The sequence below is a fragment of the Arachis ipaensis genome, chromosome B6 (assembly GCF_059453495.1).
Source record: "Arachis ipaensis isolate K30076 ecotype BB chromosome B6, ASM5945349v1, whole genome shotgun sequence".
Taxonomy (NCBI): domain Eukaryota; kingdom Viridiplantae; phylum Streptophyta; class Magnoliopsida; order Fabales; family Fabaceae; genus Arachis; species Arachis ipaensis.
The window spans coordinates 137,810,560-137,820,505 of NC_142441.1; positions in this window are offsets into that span (position 1 = coordinate 137,810,560).

A 9,946-nucleotide genomic window follows, 5' to 3' on the forward strand; every position below is an offset into this window, starting at 1 on the left:
AACATTCAGCCTTGTTCAAAATGCTTAAGTATTATGGCTGAAGCAATTTGTGGTTAATTGGGCCTGAATCAAATTGATCTAGCCCAAAATAATTTGCCTCAAGACCATTAAGGTTGGTCCGAAAATTAAAAGAAGAGAAAGCAAGGAATGCTTCCAACGGATCTATTTCTCTCATGTGATGGATTCCAAATTCATTCAATTATCATTAATTGCATGGGAATAATGAGAGAGAAAAGGCAATTGATTTGATTGCTGCCTTAATGATACACGCTACTCAGCAAAGGGAAGAAACAAATTCAATTAATTTCATTCTCTTTCCTAATTTAATGCCTTTCTAATTTCTCTCTCTTCTCTCTCTACTTGCTTCTCACTTTCGATCACTTCCATCACAGCAAGCATGGAAGCTATGGCAAGCTACCGTAGAGAGGAAGATGAAGCAAGCAACAAGACTATTGTAATGATGGCAAGAAAAAGAAAACAAAAAGTATGTTGTGATTGAGATTTTCATCACTTATGGTAAGATTTTGTGAAGAGATCTCAGCTTCTCCATACCAAAAATGGGTGATGAAGATTTCGGTCAGAAGAGGAAGATCCTTGGAGGGATGGCTTGTCTCTGATTTTGCTCAACCACCACAGGAGGTAGCTACAGTGGCCTCCGTGATGGAGGAGGCAGAAGTTGGAGCAGATGAAGCTGTCATCATCAATAACTCATCAAGGGCTAGGAATCCATCTTGGAGTACAAGACAAGATGGAAGGCTCGGATTGATGAAGATTGGTGACCAAGGAAGGACCAGAATTAATTGCATGTTAGGTTTTGCATTCGGTTATCTCTCCTGTCTCTATGGCCGAACCGGTTTGCATGAAGAAGAGGAAGTTTGGATTGATTTATTTGGTTTCAACCGTGGAGGCTTCTCCCTATAAGTAAGGGAGAATAGCCAGGGCTTGAAGTAAGGAAAAGAGTGAGCACAGAGTTCCTATAACTCCCCAAGATAACAGAAGTTCTTCTCCTTCAATGTTCTTTATTTTGTAATTTTCTGTTTAATTTTGTCTGTCTTGAGTCTCATGGAAAAAGGCAAACAGTGATGTTTGTATGAAAAAGCCATAGAGCGGAAAAAGGCAGAGTGCACAAAATTAAAAGAAAATCCATAGATGTCCTAAGAGGTCCTTTGTACATCTGTGTTATGTTTCATGATTCTGTGGGAATTCCCTTGCAAGTTAGGTTAGCACTTGGCAGTTGAAATCTTGGCAGTGCCAAGTCAAGTTCAGGATTGGGGTTTAGATTCTGGACTTGTCCCGGATAGGAAGGGTAGTTCCTAGGGAGAATTGGTGTATGTAATCAAGATGATTATAGTGAAATTCCATCATTGTTGTGATGGAGACTGGATGTAGGCTGCATTGCACTTGGCAGCTGAACCAGGATACTTCGTGGTGTGATTTTCTATCTCTCTTCTACTCCATTTCTGTTTCTACTGCATAGGAGATAAAACTGGAAAATATCTCGTGCCGGGTTACGAGATAAAAAGAAAAAGTCTCGTGGCTATGTACGAGACAAAAATAAAAAAGTTCCCAGAAATTGTTTCAAAGACTAGCAAGTGTTACTAAGCGAAAAAGGACTAAGATTCAACCCCCTCTTCTCTTAGCCACTGAAAAACCATCATGGGCTAAACCCATCGGGTCAGCCCGTTTACCCATTTAAGTGGGCGAGCTTTGCCTCTAAAATTAAGCCCGTTTAAATTTCGGGCTAAACAGGCTGAGCCCAATTAACCCAAAAAAAATGACGGGTTAAACGGACTAGCCCACGGGCTAAACGGGTGGCCCGTTTATATTTTTTTTGCATTTCTTCAAAAAAAGTAGCACTTTTAGCCGATATTTCTCTCGATCCGACCTGAAAATCCGACCCATCAACAAAAAATATTATTTTTTAAAGGTTTTTGACCTAAAAAAAGTGATATTTTTGTCAAAATATTATTCAAAAAATAAAATAAAAGGATAAACGGGTTGGCCCGTTTAACCCATGGGACTGACCATAAACGGTCCGGGCTAAAAAATTATGGCCCGCGAATAAAGCGGGCTTAAACGGTCCAGCCCATTTAACCCACGGGCTTAACGGGCCGGACCTAAATAGACCGGACTAGCCCGTTTGACAGCCCTACAAGTAACTTGTCTCTCCTTCTCAACCTCTGAGCCGAGATTATCTTAGTCTTTCACCTCTTTCTGTTGTGTTTTTAACCTCGGGTAACTAAGTGCGGTTAACTGTGAATAAGCTCGACATGCAAGCACTAACTAAGTTTTCTCGTATTCACGCCCCTTCTTCATTAAAGTCCAGTCCTTGTCCACGAAGATTTTAGCCTCTTTTACCATCATAAATTTAGCAAGACTTTAATTTTTTATTTAAGGAAGCATTGACCACAAAATTCACAAAACACTTTACACATTTTTACACTCTTTTGACCGAATTCTTGAGAGAGAAAGAGAAAAAATTCTTACACTTTTTCTTTGCGTCCCAGCCCTTATTTCAACTCTTCTTCCATTGTTCTTCATGTGTTTTTCAAGTACTCAATCCATACAAACATAAACTCTTGCCCCGTTTTCACTAATTCTTGTGTTTATATCAAAATTTTGGCAAGGTAAACTCTTGTTCCTTCTCTTTTTTTCTGTTTTTTTTAAATAGTAGCTATGATGAGTTCTTACTCTCCTCCATGTATAGAAAACTATTTTTTAATCATCCATGGAGCACGCCTAAAAACATAGAGAAATTTGAGCTTAAAGTGATTGAATTTTGATGTTTTTGTGACACTTTTCAACCAAAAATGAAATTGCACCACCACCAGTCGTGCCTCTGCCTTTATGTGTGTTTTTTCTAGTGTGTGAAAGTTTTAAGAACTGAATTAAATAAGAGGTAAGGGTTACACATAGTTAGAATATATATTTGTGCTTGATTCGATGTTCATATAAGCCATTTTATGGTGATTTTGTGCTTAATTTTGTAATCTGTAAATTTAGTGGTGCTTCTCTGTTTTTGCCTTATTATTTGAGTGATATATGAAACTTATTTATCTCTAGAAATTGCATGAAACCACTGAAATTATTTGAAACACTTTGAATTTACGTTTCAAGCTTTAAAAGTTACTAAAAGTGGATAAAAATAAAAAACTGCACCCCTGAAAATTCAGCCACTAAATAATAATGAAAGTCACGTGTATAAGGGTTAAAAAGATGATAGAAAATTGATTTTAATCCTATGGAACAAAGGTGTAAAAGTAAAAAAAGTATTATGGTCATTTTTAAATAAAAAGAAGGTTAAAAATATAATTTAATTAAAAGATAAGTAAAATTCTAAATTTAGTGTCATTAAGGATAAATTAAAAATTCTATAAATTAATTGCGTCAAAATTATCATTACAAGTATGGATTATTGTTTAGATCCAAATTTGAATTGGACTGATTTCGATTTGCTTGCATGAGATTGAGTTGGTCGAAGGAAGAGTATAGAAGAATGAAGGAGAGAAGGATGATGGGGAATAATGATATGATTTGGAGAATTATGGTCAAGAACACTAGAGAAATCGATCAAGAAAATTGTAAGAAAATGAAAGAAAGATCCAAATTCAGATTCTTTTAAAGATTTTCGACTGTTTTCTCTTTCACGCTCATCACACCATGTAAAAAGAGGTGAGTTCAAAAAGAATGCAGTAGGAGAAAACTTCACGAATTCAAAACAATGTGTTCTTAGTCTCTAAAAACTTCATTTTCTCAAACAAGTTCTTACAAGCAAGTCACATGCTATATATACTAACAACTAGCCAGCTAACTCCTATAATCATAATTAGTTTTAACTACCCAACTAACACAATTACAGCTACGATTAACTAACTATATTTTATTATTAGACTTTAGTCCATGTAACAGAGACAAGTCGTCACTCGACTTAGCATTTTGGAAGTTGTATGGGGACCATTTCATAGAAAAATGCTTCTGCAAATGCATATAAGAACTAAGGATTAAACAAATATTCTCCTTAGTCGAACAACCTCGGTTAAATAGACTAGTGGAAGCAGCAAACAAAGTTGTGCTCAAAGAGCTTAAGAAGAGACTCGAAGATGCTAAGGAGCTATGGGCATACGAACTAGTTAAGTACTGTCTTCTCGTCATATCGTACCACACTCCAATCCACTATTAAAAAAGCATCTTTTTGGCTAACCTATGGAAATGAGATGATGATTTCAATGGAGATTGACAAGGCCATCCCCAAGGTGCTAATAGAAGGATTTATCAAAAGCCCTCAAGCAAAGCGGCTCTCAAGCAACGGATTACCCAAAGCTATAACCATAGTGTCTCACTGAGGAGCTTATGAGAAAATGATCTCGCATTACAACATGATAACATTCTAGCACCCACCCCTGACAAAAGAAAGCTAGCCCCAAATCGGAAAAGATCCTATAGAGTAACTCAAGGGTGCCGAGACACGAGTTTACGAAACACTGCCAACTTAAGATAGTTTATCCCTAGAGTACATTAATGACATGGTAACCTTTCTCTACTTGTCCAAACAGAAACTCTCTCTTACCTCAAATACCTTAAAAATCATTCACGAAAACTTTAGCCGGACACAATTATAAAGTTATTATTAGGATAAAGTACTAAATTGGTTTCTATGTTTTGACTTAATTTTGTTTTGGTCTTTAAGGTTTAAAGTGTCTTATTTAAATCCAAAAATTTTTTATTTAATTTCAATGTAGTATTGCCGTGAAGTCAATGTTAAATAATTAATGTCACTGTTTCATCAAACCTTAATGTCCTTTCCTAAAAAAGAAACACAAACTCAATAGGCACAATATCAGCCGCGGATGCATCATCGCGAGCCATTAACCTTGGTCCAAGCACATGGAGAACATCGTCGAGAACTCGCTTTCTGCAGGAAAGTTCATCGGTGGCAACGAGAATAAGACCATCGTCACCTCTACTGCGGAGAACTTCCCTTGAGAATCGAAGAGTTTGGTTATATAAGTTTTCTATATCTGAAAAATTGAGTTTCGTTAATTATTTAACATTGACTTCATGGCAGGACTATGTTAAAATTAAATAAAATTTTTTTGGAATAAGACAATTTAAACTTTCAAAACCAACATAAGATTAGATCCAAACATAAAAAATCAATTTAGTACTTTATTCTTATTATTATTTGAATTTATATATCCAATTTTAACATTGATTATACAAATGCTTACCCCTAATTGCTCAAAATCATATTTACTTCTATTCAACTCAAATAAGCAACTATTCAAAAATGAATCTTTCTCTTAAGCAATAAGGCGCAAAAGTATAAATCAACTATTAAAGAAACTCCTCATAGCTAGAGACTGAGCATTTTTTAGAAAGGATTTAGATTCTCTAAATTTTGAATTTTATTTTAAAGGGTAAAATATGATCTTTTATCATTTATTTTATAGCTGAAATCCAGAGAAAATATGAAAAAAAAATTATTTAAGAATGAGAAATCACACTTTATCCTATATCCTCTAAAATGAAAATTCAAAATTTAGAAGATCCAAATTTTCTTAAAAAATATGTTCATGAATAACGCACTACACAACCTAAAATGACATCCGGATAAAGCGATTCAGCGGGACAAAAAGTTTCACATAGACGGAAAGATACACACGCCACAAATATTGCGATTTTTTTCTGAAATAAAATAAAAAAACTATTATTTTTTTAAACACGATTTTGAATTTTAATTCTCTAAATACGATTTTTTTTAGAGCAAGTTCGACGCACTCCTGGCGAACTCTATAAAAATTATAGAGTTCGCCGGCGAACTCCACTCAAAATTTTTAAAATCCACGTTTTTAATCCATATCATCGTATCCAAAATAGTATATAGATCTTCAAATAGTATATAGATGTACACAAATTCTTCAAAAAAAATTTTAATTATAAATTTAAAAAAACAAGTCATATTTAACAATGACAATCATTATCATCGTCTCCAAAAATACACAGATACACCAGAATAAGTCATATTTAAGAAGAATTTTTTAATTATAAATTAAAAAAATAAATATTTCCCAAAAATAAAATACGACTTATTCCTATGTACTATTGTGTACTCTTATGTACTCTGGAAACGATGATAATGGTTACCATTGATAACTTTTCAAATTACATTTTAAGTGAAGTTTGCGGGGGTAAGGTGAACTCTATAAAATTTATAGAGTTTACCAGGGTAAGACGAACTCTATAATTTTATAGAGTTCGCCGAAGGGTGTGGCGAACTTGCCCAAATGCAAAAAAGAATCGTATTTGGAGAATTAAAGTTCAAAAATCGTATTTGAAAAAAAAATTTATTTTATTTTAGTGAAAAATCTCAAATATTGCACAATAAATAAAAAAACAAATGCACCACAAAATGGCTAAGGAAAGCCAAATATCAAACAAAATACAAAATGAGATATCCTATTTTGTATTCTGCTAAAATCTATGAAGCACAGATACTTTGTTGAATTGTTATGTCCATGTGTCGGACACATTTTGGACACGACACTTACTGACACTCATTTGACATGCGTGTTTGCTGTGTCTAATTGTGTCTTAATAAAAATAAAAAAAAATTTCTGGACACACCTAAATACCATCATGTGTCAATGTGTCCAATTTTATTCTTAATATGTATTCTTAAAATAAATTTAGAAATAGTATGTATTATTTATTAAAACAAAAAATATTTTAAATACTTTATATAATTAAAATAAGATATTAAAAATAATTAAAAAATTATTTATGTTTTAATATCAAGAAAATATAAAAATATTATTACGATTTATCTAAAAAATATTTTATATTTTATATGTATGTATGTTTTCATATCGTATAAGATTTTAAAATTTGTGTGTCAACGTGTCTCATATCATGTCGTATCCTATGTCTATGTCAATGTCGAGTTAAGCCCCATTTTGGTCCCTGAGATTTGCGAGTTGTACTGATTTAGTCCTCCAGATCCCGATTACACTAAATTAGTCCCCCAGAATCGAAAAAATACACCACGTTGGTCCTTAGCCTATTTTCCGTCACCGGAGGACTGACGCCGTTAGTGACGTGGCCAAATATTGCCACGCTGGACACACTAACGATTAGATGACGTGGCTTAAAATTTGATTTGTTCCAATTTAGTCCTTATCCCCCTTTTAAAACCTAAATTCATCCCGTGACTTCATCATCTTCTTCTTCTTCCCGTTTCTCTCTGGTTCTTCGTCTCCTACTCCCTTCCGAGTTTACCATCATGATTGCAGGTGGGAGCCAGAGTTCCATGCGGTCCAACACAAGGAGTTCCAGTCGAAGTAGAGCATCGGGTGTTCCACAGTGGTGTGGGTGTGGGTGCCGCCCTGTTCTTCGGTGGTCCACAACAGAGGCTAACCCTAACAAGCCATTCTTTGGGTACCCTAACTACAATATTAATGGTAAGAAGTGGTGTGGTTTGTTTGTCTGGGATGATATTGGAGAAGAAGACCTCAGAGGAAGGGTAATTCTACTGTGGATGGTGACCAAGTTAGGGTGGATTTGGCTTGGAGAATTGGAAAGATAGAGGCTGAAGTTAGAACCCAAAAAATGTACATTTTAGTTTTGGCTTTGTTTATAGTATTTGTTGTTGGTTTTATGTTGGTAGTTAAAGCTTGAAGATGAGTTTGTATTACTATGTTCAGGGTTAATGTGTAGTAGAAGAAAGAAAAATTCTCCTTCTCAAATTTCCTAGTTGTTTTCTGTTATTCAATGAAATTCTTAAAAAAAATTGCAAAAAAGAAATCTGAAGTAGCATAATTAAAGCTGGAACAAATTGTCATAATAATAATAACCATATCAATAAGTTTTAACAAAAGTAACAATAATCCTGCCATACTAATGACAACTCTCCCAGACAAGTAAAGAGTAGTTCTAATTCCAAAATACACCCTAGCTAAAGGACATAGAGTGCCATCATTGTCATATTGTATTCAAATATATTAAAACTCTACTGCCATAAATTCAGCCCACAAAACAAAAAGTATGATTCACAAAAAAAATTCACAGTTTCATCCAAAATAGGCTACACAGATAAAGTACATCTTCATTTCTTCTTCCTTGGTGGCTTGAAGCCAGGTGTTGGGACAAATTTCAGGAAGTTGTCAGGTTCATCACTAACCTCTCTCAAATCATCATGGTCACCCTCAACATACACCACAATCTCATTTCCCTCAAGAATTTCTGGTGTTGAAACTGCATGCTCAAAGTAAACATCAACCAGCCTATCATTCTTTTCACCCATGAAACACATCTCTCTCAACTCATCATCACAATTCAGAGCTCTTAACCCACTGTCTAAACTCCTCCCGGGAACATGCCACCAACATTATCCTATCCTATCATATCCTAGTTCTTTATAATAATTTCTAACCCAAAAAACATCTAAAGTATTGATGAGCGGATAATTTATACCATTTTTGGCATTATTTTTACATAGTTTTTAGTATGCTTTATCTACTTTTTATTATATTTTTATTAGTTTTTATCCAAAAATTATATTTCTAGACTTTACTATGAGTTTGTGTATTTTTCTGTAATTTCAGGAATTTTCTGGCTGAAATTGAGGGACCTGAGCAAAAATCTGATTCAGAGACTGAAAAAGGACTGCTGATGCTATTAGATTCTGACCTCCCTGCACTCGAAATAGATTTTCTGGAGATACAGAAGCCCAATTGGCGCGCTCTCAATTGCGTTGGAAATTAGACATCCTGGACTTTCCAGCAATATATAATATTCTATACTTTACCCGAGATTTGATGGCCCAAACTGGCGTCCAAAGTCAGCCTAAAACATCTTGGCGTAAAACGCCCAAACTGGCACCAGAATTGGAGTTAAACACCCAAACTGGCACCAAAGCTGGTGTTTAACTCCAGGAACAGCCTAAGCACGAAAAATCTTTAATGCTCAGCCCAAGCACACACCAAGTGGGCTCCGAAAGTGGATTTCTGCACTATCTATACCTAGTTACTCATTATCTGTAACCCTAGGTTACTAGTTTAGTATAAAACTACTTTTAGAGATTTATTTTACATCTTTGATCACTTTTGATCTTTGATCAGTTCTATGCTATCATAGACCTTTGTTCACGTTTGGAGGCTGGCCTCATGGCCATGCCTAGACCTTTTTCACTTATGTATTTTCTACGGTGGAGTTTCTACACCCCATAGATTAAGGTGTGGAGCTTTGCTGTTCTTCATGAATTAATGCAAGTACTATTGTTTTTCCTTCAATTCACGCCTACTTCTTCTCCAAGATATACTCTTGTTCTTAATTCAGTTAAGTCAGAATGAAGGGATGACACGTGACAATCACCCAATCTTCGTTACTCGCTTAGCCAGGATCGCGTGCCTGACAACGACAAAGCGGTCTACATGATGTTCAACGTAGTCATTGGACGACAGCCAGAATATATTCTATTGGGTCCCTAATCACAATTCACATCGTCTCTCCTAACAACAGAGCATTTGAATCTGAGATTAGAACCTTCGTGGTATTGGCTAGAACCATTAGCAGCATTCCTGAGATCCGAAAAGTCTAAACCTTGTCTGTGGTATTTCGAGTAGGATCTGGAAAGGGATGACTGTAAAGAGCTTCAAACATGCGAATGTTGGGCGCAGTGACAGTGTGCAAAAGGACAATGGTCCTATTCCGACGCTAGCGGGAACCGACAGATGATTAGTCGTGCAGTGACAGTGCATATGGATTTGTTTTCATCCGAGAGGATCATACAACTTGCCATGGAAGGAGGTAACGCATGGTTGGACGAAGGCAGTAGGAAAGCAGAAGTTCAGAAGCAACAAAGCATCTCCAGACGCTTATCTGAAATTCCCACCAAGGAATTACATAAGTAACTTTATCTTATTTTATATTTTATTTATATTTTAATCAT